Genomic DNA, 20,565 nt, shown 5'->3' on the forward strand with positions numbered 1-20,565 from the left:
AGATCATCCGGTTAGAAGGTGAGCCTTATATCTTCGTCGTCCCCAGTCCCCTTGTCATTTTCGGAGTGTTGTGGGGTGGCGGCGCACGCTCTCCTCGCAGTGAAGCAATCGTCAATTGTATTTGCTGCTTTCTTTGATGTATAGCTCAAATGCTATGGATTACCCCCGCCAAAATACGCTTTGCCGTCACATTAATGTCACAAATTTCGCTTTGCTTTATTGCAACATCGAGCGTACCTGTAGCGAGCTGACCTAAAATGCTTCTAAGTAGCAAGAGCATTCTTAGTGCTCATTTATGTCAGGGAATACCCGTCGCTCATATCTTCCTACCTGGCCGCAGGCTTAGAGCCTTCGCCGGGAGCCAGGAGTGCGACCACAAGGGACACCCAAATGAAGACTGCGTAAGCAACAACTCTGATACCCAGCTCTCGAAATGCCCGGTCTCAGTTATTTTCGCGAAGCGTCATAGTTTTGAGTTGCGATCGTCGCCATTCATTGTATGGTCTCTCTATTGACAATTTGGCATCCAAGAAGAGCAGGGAACGTTATGGAAGTTGCATAGATGCTACGGGCAGGTGGCGCTTTGAATACCAATAAGCTTACTCTAAGCTAGAATACTAAATTCCGGAGCCAGGGTATCAGCTTTTTCGTTTCAGAGTACAGCGCTCGCGGCGAAGGGACTTTGGGGAGCTCCGGGTTTGGGGCGGGACATATCGTTTGCTATGAGTTCGTGAAATGTAGACTTCACACTAAAGTTTGACAAGAGGGGGGGGGGGGGGGGGGGGGGGGCTTTTTGAACCATCGGCCATTGTGTCTGCTACTTATACGTATAAGATTGCATGACGCAAGCGCTGTTTTAAAAAGCCACCGTTTACAACAAGCAGGCGACACACAAGAACCGAGGACGCAGTGCCCCTGTGTTTCCGAAGGACTAGGGAGACGCAAGGCGCTGCACGCGCGGGGTACTGTAACCTCATGTCGTCGCGTCCGTCGCGTCTCCTGCAAGAGTGACGGTCGCTTTTCCCGCAATATTTGGAGTTGAAATTTTGAGACCATCGCGACACTTTGCTCCACAAGGGGAGCGTATACATTTAGTTTACTTAAAGGGGCCATAAAGACGATATTGAACTTTTCTAGAGAGAGGCATTTTCAGACTCTTTAGAGGGACTTGGCAATATGATTAATACTTTTATGCAGTTCTGTGAAGCGTAATATTTCGTATATAATAAATCGAGCTACCGAAACTGACGCTCGGCTTTACCGCCTTAAGGTGACGTCAACGGTCAACCGTCGGTTTCGGTAGAATCTATAGTCTCTATGAGCGTAGAGGCGCGGTGAGCTGTAGCGGCTCTTTCTGGTTTGAGGCCGTTGAAGCGCGTTGCGGCTACGAATAACCGGGTCATTCGTTCTTCGTACGCCGCTTGTTGCTCACTCGACGCAGTGAAACGTATTCGAACCCAACTGCGTGTAAGGACCTTATTTTTGTCGACATCGCGTATTGCCAATAGCGTTACGAGCGGAGCTCTCGCATTACAAAGAACGATAATTACTGCGTGTTTGTGTTACATACCAAGTGCGACAAAACACAGCGAGAAGTTTAACGCGGACGCCATCCGCTTTCCTAACGCGAGACATGATACAAGTATGGGCCTGCTCGAGGGGGCTCGGCCTAAGACGGACGGTGTCTTGGCTCGCGCGAGCCAAGACAGGTTTAAATATTCACCCTGGCTCACTGCGCCTTAGCTTCCACCAATTTCGCGTACAGAGCTAAAGTTAGACTCAAAAGACAAAATATGTTCTCTTAGGTTATTACTGCTTTATTTATAAATGCGGAAACAAGCGTTGAGAAACTTCACCATGCGTACCTGTATTGTTTTGTTTTTGTTCGTTTGTTTGTTTTTTGCATGAAGTTTTAATGGCATCGCGACTCTACGAGCTCCTGTTGGCGATGAGATGTTTTCGTGGCGCCACCTTGCAGGCGCCCTCCTGTGACTGAGCTGGTAGGATTCGAGCAGACGACGCGCTATGCCAAAGCAAGGAGTGGCTGTGTTAGTTGGCATTTATGCCGACTGAAACGGTTTATTTATTATAGAAACGTGTATAGCGTCTTTGTGAGTGATCGTTTTGATGTATAACAGCACCTCAAGGTTGCTTTTTTATGGTACAAAAAACTTTGAAATGTTCAAAAACAAGCCTGAAGCTTTAGAATACAGCTAGCGTAGCATGCGCCAAGGCTATTAACAACCTCTCTGATTCTTGCTTTCTTGGATCTGTGGAGGCTGCTGTGGGAAAAAGTTTTGCAGTCACGAGAGTAAATCACGTGCTGTATTCTTGGCTGCGCACGCGCTTTTAGTTGTCCTGCATAGGGGCCTTCATGTGCGCTTTGCGAGGGTGATGCAGGGATGGGCAAAATACTTGCAAATATGTATCGAAATACAAATACAAAATAGTCCGTCAAAAATGGATTTAATTACAAATCTAATTACATTTCCAAAAAAAGCATTTAAGTACAAGATACAAATACCACCAAATATATTTGGTCTCCTCCAAATACTTTTCCAAATACATTCCTCAAAATTTGCGTCAGCGACTTCAGGGCACCTGCAACGGGTTTCTGGGTATCTCATTTTAATTTTGCATCACACACTCGGGAGTTTCTGTGCGAGGCTCTAGTAACGTAATAGAAATATAATCACAAAAAAAGTAATCAGCTTGGACGTATTAGGTGAAAAAAGTACAGAGCTTCAAGCAGCTTTTTTGTCGATTACATTTTGGTATAGAGCTACAGAGAACCTAGACGACCAAGACGCGCATCACTAGCTAGAGAATTTTTTATTGTTGCAACTCGCACCAGTTACGAAAATCTGGACGACCCGCGCATTTAGAATGCTCCAGGCAAAAGTATGGATTGAAATCAAGCTTGAAAGCATCACAAGTTGTCATTGGCACTTATTTAGCCAGTCTGCCTGTGAACGTCGATTTCGTCACTATTCTTGCCCTACTAGCACCGTAATCACAAAGTCGCTAATGGGGTATCCACACGAAGGAGAAATGCGCCCCTTTCCTCCGCGGAGCGCGCATCACGTGAGACATACGTCATCCCTTTTTGACGCCTCGCTGTCCTCGCGCCGCCGTTCTCCTCCGTGGCGGAGGCGCGGAGGCTACGTGCTGTCAGCACGAAAGCTCCGCAGGTGCACGCGGCGGAGCCGGGGACGGGGTTTCCCGGGATGTTGACGTCACGACATCCGTCCGCGGAATTCTCCTTCGTGTGGATACCCCTTAAACGGTTGTGCTTGATTGAGAGACACTGCATTCGGTGCAGAACGTAGTTTTATTCCTGCTTTGGACAGATCTTAGAACGAGCAAATTGAGTCGTGACAATAAATTTGAGGGATGTATTTTCGCCCACAAAATTGTGTTTAATTACAATTGTATTTGAAATACCCACGTTTTAGTATTTAAATACACACGTCAAATACATTACCCAACTTGTAATTAAATACAAATGCAAAATACACAAAGTATTTGAAATACTGCCCATCATTGGGGTGAGGCTACCCTTTGTAATACCACTCGCCGACAAACCAGCAGCCACTTGGTTCTTGGCGATAATCCGTGGGGCTTATAATCCTCCCGGAAACAAGCACCTCATCTCACAAGTTTGGAGCAGCGTTGTGGAACCCATGGAGGGAGGATTAGCATTTTCCCTCTCGGATGGGAGGACCGATGGATACAAAGGCCACTTTCCGGCGCACGGGGAGACAATGAGAGGAACAAAATGACGGTGGAAGAGGGTGTGGGAAAGGGAAATAGGCACTTGGCATCACTCTACCCGAAGCGCACATGAAGGTGTACAGTTCGGGTCGTCCCAAAGCGGAGAGAAAGGACCAGGAGAATGTGCTTGTAAACTCTAACTATATTTTATTTGCAACTTGAACGGGAGGACCGATCGTGGTCCCCACACCTGTGCCGGACGGGCAGCATCTGGGCTCGACTCGTCGGGGTCCCTTTCTTCTTTCTCTTCCCCGACGATATCCTCCTTTCCGGTCCTCCTCGCAACGCGTCTCTCCAACACCTGTCTCTCCGTCCTGGCGGCTCTCCTTGTTTCTCAAAGGGAGGCAGGCCGGGGAGAGATATCTGATTCCCGATAGTGCTTGCCGCTTCCATCTCTTGTCGGCTTTTTCTCGTCTGAGAAACCGCCTTGGCATGTGGCTACGACTACACCGACGTCGCCACAGTACTCACGCACGAACTCGCACGAACTCGAATACGCACGAACTCGAAGAGACCGAAGGGCGTTGTTACTGCCGTCTTCGAAATGTCCGAGGGCTCGACCGGTATTTGGTGGTATGCACGTACCAGGTCGATCTTGGAGAAGATGGTACTGCCGTCGAGCGATGCTGTAAAATCATGAATATGCGGGATCGGGTACCGGTCTTCGGATGTGATCCGGTTGAGGGCTCTGTAGTCTCCACACGGGCGCCAGTCCCCGGGTGTGGACTTGGGGACCATGTGCAGGGGCGAGGACCAGGAGCTCTCCGACTGGCGGACGATTCCCAGCATGTGCTCGAACTGTTGCTTGGCGGCACGTAGCTTGTCCGGTGGCAATCGGCGTGGACGCGCGTGAACCGGAGCGCCTGACGTCTCGATGTGGTGCGTCACGGTGTGTTTGATGGGGCGCTCGTCGGGTCCAACACGCGTCAGCTCCGGGAACTCGACGAGCAGCTTGGCGTACGGCGACTCCTCAGCCGGTACCGCGAACGTGGGGCTGATGGATTGCAGGGACGACGGGATGCCTTGTATGGTAAGACTTGTCGCTTCGTCTCGAAGACGTCTCCCCTTGAGGTCCACCAGTAGCCCGAAGCGCGTCAGGAAATCAGCTCCGATAATGGCGTGCGGGATAGCCGCAGATACAAACACCCAACGTAAAGTCCGCCGTAGTCCGAGGTCGAGAGTCAGTGACTGCTCACCGTACGTCGGGATGACCGTGTTGTTGACGGCCCGGAGCTGCGACGTACTGGGGTGCTGGCGATCTTGTGCGCTTGCAGGGACGACACTAACTTCTGCTCCGGTGTCCACGAGGAAACGTACGCCAGTGGTGCGGTCCGCCACAAAAAACAATGATCGGCGGCTGTCCTGAGCGACGGGAGCACTTGCCACCGTTAGTGCTCTGCCCTGGCGTTTTCCGACTTCGAGCATGGAGGCTCGCACTTGCGAGCTGAAGCACCAAACCGTTGATGGTACCAACAGTCGCCGGAGTCCGCGCGGGACGATGAGCGAGATTGTCGTCGAGGGCGTCCGCGTGACGTGCTGCGGCCGCGGAGAGGTTGCATTTGCGCCACCATGTCAGCGAGGCGAGAGACTTCAGCTCGAAGTTCACGTACCTCGTCCGGAATGCCGCGGGCATGGACTGCTCAGATGTTGGGTGATGGCGCCGCGACCTCCATGATTTTGTCCGCGAGCTCAGCAATCTTGGCAAGGCCGATGTCACCTGCCGATGCGAGCACCATCCGCACGTTGCTTGGCAGCCGCTGCAGGAATAGCTCGCGGAGGAGCGAGGCGTCGATGGTAGACGCCTTGTCCCCGAGGAGCTGCTCCATTCGACGCAGCAGCTGCGTAGGCGTCCGGTCGCCCAGTTCCTCGGCAGTAAGCAACTGCTGGAGACGCTTTTCTTCCGAGGCGCTGGTCCGGCGAATGAGCTGTGCCTTTAGTGTGTTGTAGGCGTCTTCTGCTGGCGGTGTGATCAGCAGGTCTCGCACCTCCGTGGCGATGGCTGGGGAGAGGCTGGATACGACGTGGTGGAATTTCGTCATGTCCGCTGTGATCCGACGAGTCGCAAATTGCGACTCAACCTGGACGAACCACAGCTGCGGGTCCGCGGGCCAGAAGGCAGGCAGCTTGAGGGCGACTGCCGAGATGCTGCCGGATGGCGTGGGGTCAGTGTCCGGCATGACTGGGCTTGAGGCTGTTGCGTAAGGTTGTTTTGCAAAACCGGGTCACCACTGTAGAGTTCGGGTCGTCCCAAAGCGGAGAGAAAGGACCAGGAAAATGTGCTTGTAAACTCTAACTATATTTTATTTGCAACTTGAACGGGAGGACCGATCGTGGTCCCCACACCTGTGCCGGACGGACAGCATCTGGGTTCGACTCGTCGGGGTCCCTTTCTTCTTTCTCTTCCCCGACGATATCCTCCTTTCCGGTCCTCCTCGCAACGCGTCTCTCCGTCCTGGCGGCTCTCTTTGTTTCTCAAAGGGAGGCAGGCCGGGGAGAGATATCTGATTCCCGATAGTGCTTGCCGCTTCCATCTCGTGTCGGCTTCTTCTCGTCTGAGAAACCGCCTTGGCAGGTGGCTACGACTACACCGACGTCGCCACAAAGGCGCCCTAGTCCTGCAAAGCGCCGCACACTTGTTTTAGCTACAATGAGCTTACCGATACCGACGCTTCTATCTAAGCGTGACTCGGCACTTGCTGACGAGCCTCTAGCAGAGGCTCGTCAGAAACTTACGCTTAGATCATCCCGCATCGGATCCGTGGCAAAGAGGTTTGTCACATCGCCACTTCTGCTCAAAAAAAAAAAAAAAAAAAAAAAAGCTGAATTGTTTATAATTTCTTAACTTGTCGAACATGGCCGGCAAATTCAGGTGATTTATTAATTTGTTATGTTTGTTCTGAAGGCTTGCTAAGAATTGTGTACACATTTTAATTCGCTCTTTGAAAAGCGCATCATACATTATGTGCATTTGGGTCCGCAAAACTAAACATGCAAACGGCAGTAATTCATAGCAGGTGTATACCTTCCTTTTTGGGTCGGTGAAGTGTCACAGACTTACTAAATTTAAGATTTCGATGGCGTAAAGGTCTCGCACATTTCGCATTCACCAGGTATATAAGTGATTTAGTTTCAACGACTCCGGAAGCCAGGCACTGCTTTTTCCTGCCAGTTATTTTGAGGAAATACTTGTTTACTTGTTTACACAAGAAAAAAAAAACAGGAAGCAACTTGGAGCTAAGAAACCAGCACTCACATAACACATCAACCAACAGGATACTCGAAGTCGCTTTTACTAAGGTGTTTATTACACACGCGAGAGATTCTCTAATTTCACTTTCCTACTTGTATTTTGATGATAATTTTTTTCTCAGTTTTACCTTCTCTGAAATAAAATAAAAAATACCCCCTCTTCGGCGTGGTAGATGTTGTAGTAGGGTAAAGCGCTGGATAATTCATTTTTACTATCTAGCTTTTTGTACTGGGGTAGAGAACAGCACACCACCATCCCCCAGCGTTTCGACCCATCAGCGCCAAAAGTGTTTGTTAGCGCGACAACGCGTGCCACAGTTTTGAGCTTTGGTAAAATGACCTACTAGAAATATTGCTTCACCAAATGAACATAACGCGTGAAACAGTCATTGCAGTGCCTTACCTAAACACCGCATGAAGGGAGCTGACGAGCCGAGAGATCCAAGATCTGCGCGGCCTGTCCCAGCCTGCCCTACCTATGACGTCACAAACGATGATGATGATAGCTATAAAAGCGCCCCCTCTATTTCGCGCACGCCGCCATGCAATACAGGGTTCGTAATACGAATACCAGACTGCATACTTTCTCACCAAGTTACCTTCAAAGGAGCAAGGGACACATCCAGACCACCATATTGTCCAGAAAGTTTTAAGAAAGTCTCTAAACGGATCTTCCTAGAAGCGTTGAGGTTAGTGTTTTTGTAACTGTGCAGCAACTATTTAAACAAAAAAGTTCAAGAGAAATATTGTCTTTCTTGTTACAGGAACACCAAGAAGGTCCACCCAATGGCCTTGTGCGAAGCAGCCTAGGTGAGTGGTTTCCATAAAGCGAAAAGCAAATATCCGCACAATCTCCACCAATGTAAAAGACCCGTTCGACGAGGCAGTTACAGGCGGCTGTGCTTGATTCGCCTTGGCCAGGCTCACATTGCTTAGTGTGAGAAATAAATGACCATTCGTTCTTTGCTCTCCCTAAAAATAAAATGCCACTGTCCAATCTCTGCTTAAGACCACAGCATAAGCTGCCTCGGCAAAAGGCCTTTCACATTGTCGGTAACAGAGATCCTTCCGCCGTTATTATTAAGGTTTTTAGGAAAGCATTCAAGCTAAACAAAGTGAAGGTGCGCGAAAACAGCCGAAGGGCCCCCAATAGACGTACGGAGTGGGGCGTGGCTTTGATGGAGTCAGATAAACAAACTCCGGAGGTAGCAACTAGTATATTGAGTGATCATTTAATGCTCACTTGGTTCAACGTAGTGCCGCAAATAGCGTCTTTATTCCCTGACAGATAAACGTGGATCCAGCCCCGTTGCCCAGCACCATTAAAGGAGCGGTGCAAGGATATTCAATTGGAATGTTTTCCTCTCTACACGAGCTTACTGGCACACCTGGGACTCAAGGATACTCACACGCAACGACATTGGCCAAGAAACTCCTTTGTTGCGGAGTAATTTCAAGGACAAAAGCGATCATTTTTATTCAATCTCTCCTTTGCGAAATTTGATGACGTAACGTGGGGATCGCAGTACACCCAAGTGACGATATTTGAATGCGCTTCATAGATTGGGCCTCGAGCATTGCGTGGGCACTCGACTTGGGCTCGTGACAATTGCTAGCTCGAGAAACATTCGGGTTGTGACCCGTGTCCAATCGCTGCAACGACGACAACAGCCGAGCCATAACAACGTCTGGAACTCAGCGCGTGTCCTGCGCTTTGCCAACCCCAGCGCGTGGCTATGATCAACACTGGCGGCATATAATCGGCTCCAGATCACGTGGACGCTTGTTCTGGCTGCGAGATGAGGGGGTGAACGCTGCTCGTTTTTCTTAAATTTTTTTCTGGGACTTCTATTGCGTGGGGTGAAAAACGAACGCGTGTTTCAGAGGTCATTAACGTTAGGGATCTGTTTTAAGCTGTATTTGCGCAAAGTTTAAAAATTGTTGCATCGCTCCTTTAAAAGATCGAACAACCAACTGTCCTTTCCAACTTTTTCGATCAATGATTCAACGTTTCGAAATCGAGGCATGAGCATGTTTCAACTTTCAGCAACAAAAATTGAAGGTTTCTTTCCAGCTGCATCATGTATTAATTTTGAAAATAAAAAGAGTCTAGTTGCGTTGTGAAGGTCAAAATAGGTTCACGGCTCTCTGGTATCGCGAAGAAGATCGCAATTCAGGAAACGCGATAGAACTAATTTTTCTACAATTTCCAGCCACACCCGGTGGCGGAACTGAGCCTTGAACTAAGTGTTGTAAATGATAAAATGGAGTCATTGTCTTCACTTCAATTATTATATTATGAAGATAAATTCGGTTACAAAACGTTGCAAGCTGAAACAGCAGTTATCACGAGAAAACTTGCACGCACCTTGCGAGCGTACCCAATATTCATCGGCGGTACAGTGTTCGGTGCGCGCTCCATTTACGAGCACAGTCGAGAATGTAGTCGGAGAAAAGTATTTTCGGTTCACGGACGCAACCCACTGCCGCCGGAGATCGAGTTCTTGTAGAAAGCGATGGAGCTTAAAGACATTGCAGCCGCACTTGCCGGGTTCCGTGCAAGCTACATAGGTCCTCAGACAGTATTCCACGCTTTCTGTCGGTATTCGTGCACCCTTTGATCTAGCAATGGTGTCCCGATGACCGGGGGATTGTCGTCATGCAAGCCCGTGCCTCTAAGTAGGTTTCAGAGTTTAAAACAGAGAAGAAAGCGCGAACGAAGTTCGGGCAATGCATGCACCCAACACCGGTGAAGCCTCTCATACGGGGCTTTTTATCTTCCTTACGCACCAGCAATGGGGAAAGCTACGGCAGCCGTTTCCCCTCTACTCTCTCGCTCTCTCTCAAAATGGCGCTACCCACGATAAAACGGTCTAAATTGAGGGTATCGCCTTGCCCTCCTTCCCTCGAGAATCTTTCTCATGGATGAAGAAAGAATAAAACAATTAAAACAGGGACAACACAACCACATCTTTCACGATGTGACGATGTGACGATCACAATGAAAGATGTGGTTGTGTTGTCCCTGTTTTAATTGTTTTATTCTTTCTTCATCCATGACCAAAACCAACACGCTCTTCTCCCAAGCAGAATCTTTCTCTTTCCTCCTCTTCCCATCCGTCGGGCGCCGTGGCAGGTGACTGCTGGGAAACCCTCGCTAGATCGCTGTTTCCTGCGCAATTTTGACTCGAAGATTCCGCGTTTTCGTTATGAAAACAGTTGCTGGTGTACCTTGACGCGTTTTTGCTACTGGGTATGTCTTTCCATTGATTCGGGTCTGGGAGCAGGCACGCGAGTCTTGTCCAGGCTTCGGCTCTGCGTCTGCTCGGATCTGTGTTCAGATGCAATCTTTCCGTTTACACACATTCATACAGTCAAATTCAACTATGAGAAAGATTGCCCTCATTTTCTCTTCAGCAGACAGGGGAGCCGAGGCCGTGATCTTACGTTGCGAACGGAGCACACCGTAGTTTCGGTGTCGCCGAGTGGCTCGTTTCTAAAACAGTCGACATCAAGTATCATCACTGCTTGTGCCTCTGTTTCTGCCACACCGAAGTGACGACGAAATGAAAAACGTGAATGATCGGTTTGTAAACACGCACGAGTGATTTTGTAGCGCCATATTATAGTGGCATTTTGATGTCCTTTCTAGAAGCAAAACACGTGACATGCGCTCTACCTATATATACAAAAAAAAAAAAAGCTTCGATGGGCGTCTGGCAACGTAGTATGTTTACACCAACTCATGCTTACAAACAAACCGGAGCGCCCCTAGCGGACGCCACCGGCGCCGCACATGCGCGGCGGATGGTGGGCAAGAAGCCCGCCGTCGCCCATAAACAAACCATTGAATTGCGTTGTTGTCGGCGTCGGTGGGAGTCCCCTTGCTCTTTTTCGCGTTGGAATTGTTGATTCTACGTCCTCCTAACAATATCTGACTACTTGAGCAGGTTCAGCAATATTAACGAGGCAAAACTTTGCGTGAATAATGTGACGTGCGGCGATTCATTTCACGTTGATGCCGCAGAATGGGCGCTAAAGCCTGACTCTCACGATGAGATTCTGCTCGCTATTTTCAGTCGCGACGTCGCTCGGGCTGCAAAAGCGTGGGCCGTATAGCTGAGATGGTGGACGTCGATACTGAAAACCGCAAGTAGAATCGGGGATTACAAGTCGGTGATGGCCACTAGTAACAATGATCAACATCTTGTTGTATCTGTTTACACTTACAACAAACCTTCAAACAACCAACAAACCAACAACCCTTCAAAAGTGTTTTGAGGCCTGCACTTAGTTCTCCTCGCAATTACTGGGTCAACGTTTGGTTTACAGGCCGCTGTCGTTTGAACGAGCTGACGACAAAAAGCAGACAAGTTTGAAAGAGCAGACGGTTCGAACGCATGCGCAATGGAGTACGGGCAAGAAGCACCGCGTCCCGTGTCAACAAACCATTGGAATGTCACGTTGTCGGCGTCTGTGTGAGTCTGCGTAGTCTTTTTCGAGGTTGGAATTGTCGATTCTACGTCCTCATCGCAATGTCTTACCACTTTGATCGCAGAAGTCACCGTGCGAGGCATGTGTTACGCCGCTAAACTTGGCGTAAATAATTTGACGTGCGGCGATTCATTCGCATGAACGCCGCAGAATGGACGCCAAAACCATGATGAGATTCTTCTAGCTATTTTCGGTCGCGACGTCGCTCGTGCTGCAAAAGTGTAGAAGGTAGCGGCGATGATCGACGTCGATACATAAAATCAGAAGCGTGTAACAAGTCGGTGATGGCCACCGGTACCAATGATCAACATCTTGTATCTACTGTTTACACCGAGCCTACATAAGTCTTTTGAGGCCTGCAATTACTTCTTATTGCCATCACCGGGTCAAAGTTTGGTCTACGGGCCGCTTTTGTATGAACGAGCAATCGACAAAAAGCAGACAAGTTTGAAAGAGCAGACGAAAGTTCGAACGATCAGGCGGCCGTGTGAATTTGAAGACGCGCTGAACCCGCGGGTGGTCCGGGCAACTTGGCTGTTTTCTCTCGTTCATGTTGGAACTGTTGGAACAAAGTAAATACATCTGGCGACCACAAAGTGTTGCCCGCACAAGCAATCGTAGTTCGACAGCGCGTCTGGTTTGCCCTTTTCACGGCTACTATCCACGTTCTCGGACGAACGGGGGGGGGGGGGGGGGGGGGGGGGGGGGCAGAAACACATAAAAATTGATTTTCAAACCTTTCCAGACTCTCTTGGTACAGCCCCCATCGCAGCATTTTGACGAGACAGCAGGTTTTTTGTCTGGTTTCTTCCAAAGGAACGCAGGAACGCATGTCTCGCACGGCAACTTCTGCCCACCGCTCCAGACCGGAAGTGCGCCCGCCGCGCCACCACCGCGGCGTGACGTAGGAGAGTCGTATGCACGCCGCCGGAGAATGGGAGGCGGCGGACGAAAGTGGCGAACCGAAACCGGACGGACGCTCGGTCAATCAGTGGTAGTGGCAAGGGGAACTTTGAAGAGGACAATATTTCTAGAGGGTGAGAGTGTGTCGTAGTGTCAATCAATGGCGCTACTTTCAGTGTAAGTAGGTTTCTTGCACGTGACGTCATTAGCCACCGTACCAGCCGCAATTACTTCGTGCCTTGCTCCTACTCCTGTTGGTTCTCCGGCACATAATTGACACCATCGAATTTGTTGTTCTCGGCAAGGCTTGGGAGAAGCACGAATCCGAAGGTGGCAAAGGCAGGCTGCAGATGGCAGGGGCAGAGGAGCGTGGCACGGAGCAATGGCGGCTGATGCGAAGTCAATGCAAGCCACGCATAGAGAGGCTTTAGGCTTAGGCGGCGATGGAAGGCTCCCAAAGAGCGCCGCGACGATGCATCTTTGATGCTGCTTGATTGGCCTCATCGGATCGTAGCTTCCCGTCAGAAAAAACGGAACGAGTGTCAATTGAAGCTATAAAAGACTCACTCAATACACCGCGTTATGTTGAAATTGAAACTGAATTTTTTCGTTTTTGTTACTATAGACAATTGCAAGCTTAGCGCCTCGACTGGTGCCCCATGGGTATCAGCACGCGAAGCGTGCGCGTGAACGTGGCTTTCACAGGCTTGCCATTGCATGTGGTTGCCCGCACGTGCAGAAGCATGGCGGCGGCCAGATGCCCCGCTAGCAATCGTTTATACAAACCAGACTTGTACGTAACGCGTTACAAGTAATCGATTACTTGTAATCAATTACAGTTAAGTGTAATTTTGTAACGCTTCAATTACATTTGTCAAGCTGTAACGCTCGGAGTAATTCAATTACTTTTTTTCTGTAATCAATTACAAAATCAATTACACAATTACCAATTACATTTTTCATTCCACAATTTTTTTTTTCTCACAAAAATCAACATAGTCACTCAGCCATGGAGCAAAGATGATTGACATTTTCTTAACATCTAAAAAAAATAAAACTAGGATTAGTCGGCAAATCCTTTTTTTCTTTTGAGCCACGCTCTTCTACAAGCGCGCCACCAGCCTTGGCTTGGGAGTTCCGGATCTCGTTGCAGATTGCTGATAAAGTCGACGGGAAGCGGGAACTCGCTATTGACTTTTTAGGGGGCTTTGTTCCTTAGGTCGACGCGTCAGCTACACGACAAGGTCCGGGTCTGAAAACAAAAAAGGGAACAATAACGAAACAAAATTGTGTACGCAATATTTTACTGTGTATTTGTGTATTTCTGTCATCGCAATAAGAAGTAACGTGAAAGTAACTTGAAAAGTAATCAATTACTTTGCAGTAATTGTTCAATTACTTCTGGGAGGCAGTAATCAGTAACGGTAATCGGTTACTTTTTTGAGTGTAGTAATTGTAATTGTAATCAGTTACTTTTTTTCAGTAACGTGTACAAGTCTGATACAAACACATAATGGCAATCTCAGAAACAAAAATATTAAAGAAAAGCGAGCAGTGTTCAACCCTCAACTCGGAGCTAGAACAAGGAGGCACGTGATCTGGAGCCTATTATATTCCACCAGTGTTTATCATAGCCAGGCGCTCTGATTGACATAGCGTAGAACACGCGCCGAGTTCCGGAAGTTGTTAGGTTTCGGCTATTGTCGTTATTGCAGCGACTGGAGACAAGCACTACCGGAACGCTATCACGAGCCCAAATTGACTACTCACGCAATGATCGGGTCTGTGGGGGTCAGGAAAGACGTCCGTCAATGCAAATCAACAAACTTATCTTTATCACCACACAAAAACTGAAAAGAACATAAAAAGGGGCTCCTCTGAGACCGCCCTGCTACATCGTCGAACCAGGCTCGTGCTGTTCTCTTCGAACCCGGAGCTCGGTGCCGTCGGTGCTGCTCGTGCCGCGCGCTTGATACGTCATTAGCTGCTGACGTTGCGTGAGTCACTGTTCTGAGTATCGCGCTTTGGCGCCACCGCTGTTAAGTCTTGCGCTTTGGCGCCACCGCTCTAAGTCTCGCGCTTTGGCGCTACAAGGGCTCCCCCCCTAGAGGAGTCGCTATACTCCGTTTCAAACATCGCGTGCAACGCTGGGAAAGCTACGGAAGTAGTGCGCATGAAAAAACACACAAAATTGTGTTACTCCGCGAGATTTCGTGGACGAGCGGTACAAGGCGCTGCTCCGGCGATGCCGACATCTCGATGGCGGTGGTTCGAATCCACTTAAAGCGCAAAGGTTTTTTTTTTTTTTTTTTTTTTTTTTTCGACCGATTTTTTGTGCAAGATTGTGCGTATTGCGGAAGTGCATATTTCAATTCCTCTTTTCTTGTTGATTTTTATTTATAAGAAGGTAGACTAGGGGCTGGTGTTCCGCTCGAACTTGCGCCGGCCTCGTCAAAACGGAAGAACGGTCGAGATCCAGGGCGTCTCTATTTAAAGCCGTTTATTTACATGGTAGCGTGAAAATCAGAGAGTACCTTGAGAGTGTGGTGGACGGTCCTTTATATAACGAATATTGCGATTAGGGGACCGCACTGCCATTGTTCAGACGGCTTGGCATTCCCTCACGTCATGTGACTTCATGGAAGTTTCCTTCAGAGTCGGAATACTCGCCGGTGTATGAAAGAAGTCATCCAGACGGCAGTATCTCGGTGCTCTGGTGCCGGCGCCCACATGAACCGGGAGTGATTCACAATAGACGCGTACACAACACACGGCACTCGAGATCAGGATCGAGTGTTGTTTCCTTTTCGAGGAAAGCAGGGGCCTCGGAATACAGGCACGGGCATGTGCGTCGTTTACTTAGCCGACCAAGGTTAAGGTGCCTCAGGCAGACGGAGCCGACCATGGTTACGGTCCCGCAGGCAGAAGAACCCAGACACTTCGGAATGCAATCACGGGCACCGCCTGCTGTAAGGTCCCGCAAGCAGACGGAGCCGTAGGCACGATTCATCACCGACACAGTTCCTTCTTGAGGCTTGTTTCACTTTGAAGCCATAAGGCCGATTTCAACACCAGAAATAACAGGTGGCAGTTCACAACACTGTCCGCGTGCTCGGAACTTTCAGGTTGCGAGGTCTTCGCTTCGGGGACGCCACCTTGCCAGACACTCCGGTGTCGTTACTGACCGTCTCCAGGACCTCACGGACCGACTTCTCCGGGAAACACGTTTTTGAACTCGCGTACACGTTGGCGATCACCTGCTTGCACTTTTGCGAGATCTTCACACAACGAATCTTCGAAAATATCCGAGCAGGAAAAGAAAGCTTCCCGCGTAAGACGCCATCTTCACGAAACCGGCGAGGCAGGGGCAGCCGCACAACCCGAAAACCCGAAGCGAGTGCGAGTGCCGCACGAACGAAAACGGAAAATAATTTGGAGTAGTTTACATTATATTATCCTTTTTATTGAAAAAGAATTGGTGTTCCCTCGAAATCATAACGCCAATATTAGTTACTAGCTCCAAAGATGTACACTTTTCGACTTTTTTTTTTTTTTTTTCAGGGGCCGCACTATTTTGTGGAGCGAACGTAGTCGCGGTCGGCTGTGCGAATCGGCGCGCTAGCTTTGACTACATTGCACGCTATGTTTGAAACGGAGTATAGGGCGATGTTGTGCCCAAGAGACGGAGCGATGATGCTGCTGCTCGGTGGCTTGTAAGGATGGCGCCGTCGGCTGGCATGAAGGCGGCCAATGTAGAGGGTGTAGGCTGGATGCGGACGGTAGTTCAATGCGAGCAGGCTTCAGGCGGTCGACGCAGATGGTGTCATGCCGCCCGTTCAAATCCAGAACGAAGTACTTGTCGCGCCTTTCGAGGACCTTGAAAGGGCCATCGTAAGGTTGTTGCAGAGGCTTCCGGACTGCATCTCGACGCAAGAAAACGTGTGCGGCCGAGGTTAACTCGTCGAATACGTACGTCGGATGACGGTCGTGCTGCCTTGTTGGTGTGGCACGCAGGTTCCGCATAACTTCTCGAAACTGGGTGGCATAGCTGAAAGGATCGGGCGCAGTAGAAGTGGGAGACGTCACGAACATTTCTCCTGGGAGGCGAAGTGACTGCCCGTAGACTAGGTCTGCGGCAGTGCATCCCAAGTCTGGCTTGAGTGTTGTGCGGAGGCCTAGAAGCACGATGGGAAGAAGTGTGCTTCAGTTGTTCGGGTCGTTGTGTGCTCTTAAGTGCGGCCTTTAGGGTACGATGAAATCTTCCCACCAGGCCGTTAGCAGCGGGATGGTACGCTGTTGTTCGAATTCGGGAGGATCCGATAAGAGTCATGATCTCGTTAAACAAACGAGATTCGAATTGTGCGCCTCTGTCGGTGGAAATAGATGACGGAACTCCAAGTCGTGAAATCCAACCACTGACGATTGTCTTCGCAATGGTTTCCGCGCGGATGTCTGCGATAGGGAAAACTTCTGGCCAGCGGGTGAATCTGTCTATGCAAGTGAGCATGTAGATGGATCCGTCGGGTGGTGGCAAAGATTTCATCGTACCCTAAAGGCCGCACTTAGAGCACACAACGACGTTGCGTCAGTCACTGCTCTGAGTTTCGCGCTTTGGCGCCACCGCTGTAAGTCGTGCGCTTTGGCGCCACCGCTCTAAGTCTCGCGCTTTGGCGCTACAGGTCCAGTCTACGAGCCGCATTGAAGTGTCGTCACTCGTGGGACTATGCCAACCCTGCGAGCCCCGACCTATGTCGTCCCATTTTGCAAACAAAACATGGAAAAAAAGTATATATATATATCGTTTTTATTCTTGAAATTACGCTGCAACAAATAAGTTCCTTGTGCGTTCGAGTGTACAGGGTGCCACAAAAAATAATTTACAGTGTTTTTGTTACCGCAAAATTCAATGGGGCATCGCCGAGCGCTTATTCTCCGCCCGAAGGTGGCGCTAGAGGTCACAACCAGATGCCAAAGTTTCAGCCCCATCCGATACCCTATTCAAAAGTTGAAAGTGATTTTCTGAAAACTTCAATGGGAAATGGCGGCCGACGGAGTTTTTGAATACATGGGGCTCTATGGTACCAGAAACTGAGAACGGGCAAATATAGGCTCCATTTTCTCATTGAAGTTCTCAGAAAATCACATAACTTTTGAATAAGGTATCGGATCGGGCTGAAACTTTGGCATCTGGTTGTGACCTCTAGCGCTACTTTTGGGCGGAGAATGAGCGTTAGGTAATGCCTAGCTCATTTTTGTGGTAAAAAAAAAGTGTAATTTTTTTTGTGACACCCTGTACTTAGGTCTTACAAGTGGCAGTAATATGTTAAAGTTTATGTTAAACTTTCCACAGTGCTTTCGCAACGTGCATTCCACAGCATCAAGATCGTTGGTCTTTGCGGAGGTTAGGTATGAGCTTGACCTAAGGATGCGAAGACCTCTGCCGTGCCAACCATACCACTCACCCCCTCCCTTTCAAATATGACACCCAATGCATCCTTACTTTATACACATAGCTTGCAGGCGTCGCAATTGCTGAGTACTGACCGTTATTTCTACGTACTGGTGCTCCCTGCTACTACTTCTACGGTTTGAAAATGAAACACTCAACAGAACGTTTGTGGGGCATGAAATACCGGCATGGCCGTGAATGGCGTCACGGGCAAGCTATGCATATCATAGGGCGTACAGTCCTCAGACAATACTAATAGGTGAGATTGTTACGCGTTGACGCCACCAAGCGGCAATGCACGCCACTACAGTACCCTAGGCCGCGCAGGAGCACTTTACGTCACAAGCGCGACACGCGTTGTGCTTCTTGCTGGCCGATTTTGAATAGAGGAAGAGAGAGCTCGCGGCTACTTAAAGAAGGCAAACATTTTATAGTCACCGATTGGACACACAATTGGTTCAGCGCATTATTATGCACATCGAAACGGGTAACTTAGACGGCAAGTGAAAATAACCTTTTTTTTTGTTTTTATTTTCACGGCGCTCTTTAAGTTATGCCTTTGTTCTGGGAGGCTGAGAGGCTCCACTGGCAGCGCTGTAAACGTGACATCAGACGTTGTAATACGGGGCAATATGGGGGCATTACAGATTGTTCCCGAGGGTCGTGTGGAACGAATGCCGGTTGAGCTCACGCTAGCAACACGAAAAACTACGCACGAAATACTGCGTTGTTCGGACTACCCGCTCGACTTGCAAGTTATCTAGCATGTGACGTCATCCCACCGGAGAGTGCGGGAAAATGTTAAGGTTGTTTTTGGTACCACCTTCATTCCGCCTTTTCTCATTTGGCTACTTCGAATTTAGGTATAATAGATAGTTGATAGATAGATGAGGTTTATTATTATTTATTAATTAACAAAATAACATGCAGGAAAAGATGAAGCGTGGTTATTCCGAAAGCCTGTTTGGGTAGCCCGAAAAAAACCGGCGTAGCTTTCCTTTGGGCAAGAAGGTGGCTCGAGTGTCGAGGGTAGCTTTTAGTGGCTCTGGGTGCAACGGGGTTCCCGGATGCAGACGAGCTGGAGAACTGGCACATCGAGCCGAGGCCCAGCACCAGCTGCAGGCCGGCATCGGCGTGCGGGGAACGGCGGCCGACGACGGAGCCCAAGTACCTGTACTGCCGAGCGCAGCAGACGAGAGGAGAGGAACAGCTCGAACCCTGGAGTCTCCGTGACGCTACGACGTGCCAAGGCCAATGGTCGCAGGTAGCCGCCATAGGTTATCATAAAACAGACTGTCACTGCGTTCGTGGACGTTGGGGGAGCTATCCTGTGACCTCGTTGCAGCAAGTAGTCGGAGAAAGGCGTTTCGTTCTGGGCTCAGGGTTTCGCCAATACCGCCTAAAAGAGAAATCCTGCACCTTTCCCCCAAACTGTCCACGCAGCGTTTCACAAGGGGCGGGATGCTCGCACGCGACTTGGATTCTAGGAGCCACGGAGCTAGATCGTTAACGTATGCGTTAAAAAAGCATAGGTTCTATAGCACCGATCCCTGCGGGACGCCGCAGATGATGTCCACGGCATCACTCACACTTTCCCGAATTCTGATTCTCCGCGTTCGGTTGGTCAAGTGATCCTTAAGTAATCTATAAAACGGTTCTTGAAATTCAAGGTTACTTAGTTTATCCAGTAATATTAAGTGATCAATCGTACCGAAGGCTTTTGTTGTGTCCAAAAATAGTGCAAGCCCGCCAGAATATTTCGATGAATGGTGATTTCAGATAAGATCGACCAAAGGGTGGCTGGTCGGCATTTTTAAATCAACTGATGTTTTTATGTGGCATTGTCTAGTGTCTGGTATAAACGAATCCACACTTAGTTTTGACCAGAAAAAAAAAATTGGAGACAAGACAAATCGTAAGGCAGGGAGAGGTGGACAGTTGCAATAACGCGCACTGATGGAGGGGGCAAGTTTGAAAGTGAATAATTAAAACAATAAAATTAGGAGAATTTTAAAACTTTTTACAAACAAACTATGGGTACAACTTGCTTGTAATATAAAGTAATAATATTTATTAAAAATTTATTTAGTTTTCTAAAAATTGCCAAACATGCCTGCTCGAACGACAAATGGCAAACTTTGGAAATCTGTATCTCATGAAATAATTTAATCATTATTACATAACTTGCAGACATTATTTTACTAATATATGGCTATTATTGAAAAGATAAATAAGGTATCTGAGTGACACAATAGTTACAATATATTTAGGCAAACATGGGAAAAAAATCAAACAAAGAAAAATTCCAATGCGAATAAAAAAAAACACCACCTTCGATTTTTTTTAAATTTGGGTACCCTGTTATACTCTATTTCGGCATTCATTTCTATTAAAAACATGTTGCATCATTGCAATGTGAAAGAAGAAACAACTCCCCAAAGTAGGGTCCTTTTTCAAAGCCTACACTTAGCAGTGTCCTATACAAGAAGTGACTCTGAGTTCCAGTTTCATGAAACTTGCACAAATCTTTTATATACATTTATTCAGATGAGGTCATTGATAAAAAGAGCGATCGGTCACACAGTAAAAGGGAGGAGAAACTATATACAGCATTTTACATAAGCGTACAAAGTGGTATCATATTAGAGACTAATGATTTGAGAAAAGATGATGCAGTGTGAAGTTGTACCTTCCGG

At 48.5% G+C, this 20,565-nt stretch overlaps 1 long non-coding RNA gene across 1 annotated transcript; it reads left to right on the forward strand.

The window, feature by feature from the left end:
* Positions 1–343: 343 nt before the first annotated feature.
* LOC121046300 lies at positions 344–19,124 on the forward strand. Its single transcript, XR_006077659.1, has 3 exons — positions 344–401; positions 7,788–7,833; positions 18,943–19,124. It is a non-coding gene; the product is annotated as an uncharacterized LOC121046300 (long non-coding RNA).
* Positions 19,125–20,565: the final 1,441 nt, after the last annotated feature.

The sequence above is a fragment of the Ixodes scapularis genome, unplaced genomic scaffold (genome assembly GCF_016920785.2).
Source record: "Ixodes scapularis isolate PalLabHiFi unplaced genomic scaffold, ASM1692078v2 PGA_scaffold13__105_contigs__length_92229423, whole genome shotgun sequence".
NCBI classification, from domain to species: domain Eukaryota; kingdom Metazoa; phylum Arthropoda; class Arachnida; order Ixodida; family Ixodidae; genus Ixodes; species Ixodes scapularis.